This window comes from Seriola lalandi, unplaced genomic scaffold (genome assembly GCF_002814215.2).
Source record: "Seriola lalandi dorsalis isolate HSWRI2012SDOR001 ecotype SW California unplaced genomic scaffold, Sedor1 jcf7180002054264, whole genome shotgun sequence".
Classification (NCBI taxonomy): domain Eukaryota; kingdom Metazoa; phylum Chordata; class Actinopteri; order Carangiformes; family Carangidae; genus Seriola; species Seriola lalandi.
Genome location: NW_019524817.1, coordinates 127,743 through 127,967, shown reverse-complemented (window position 1 = coordinate 127,967; position 225 = coordinate 127,743).

Sequence of the window (225 nt, the reverse complement as noted above, 5' to 3'; positions counted from 1 at the left end):
CTGTCCCTCTCTACTCGATGTGTATCCCCCCCCCCCCCCCCCCCCCCCATAAACACACACACAAACACACAAATACACACACATACGCACACTGTACCAGTTGTGTACTAATCTGGGGTCGACCTCTCAACCTGCCCCCAAAACATACGCATCTCTTTCTCTCCTCCTTAACATCCATCCATCTCTCTCTTCCACCCATCCCCCATATCTCCGCACTCATGCTCC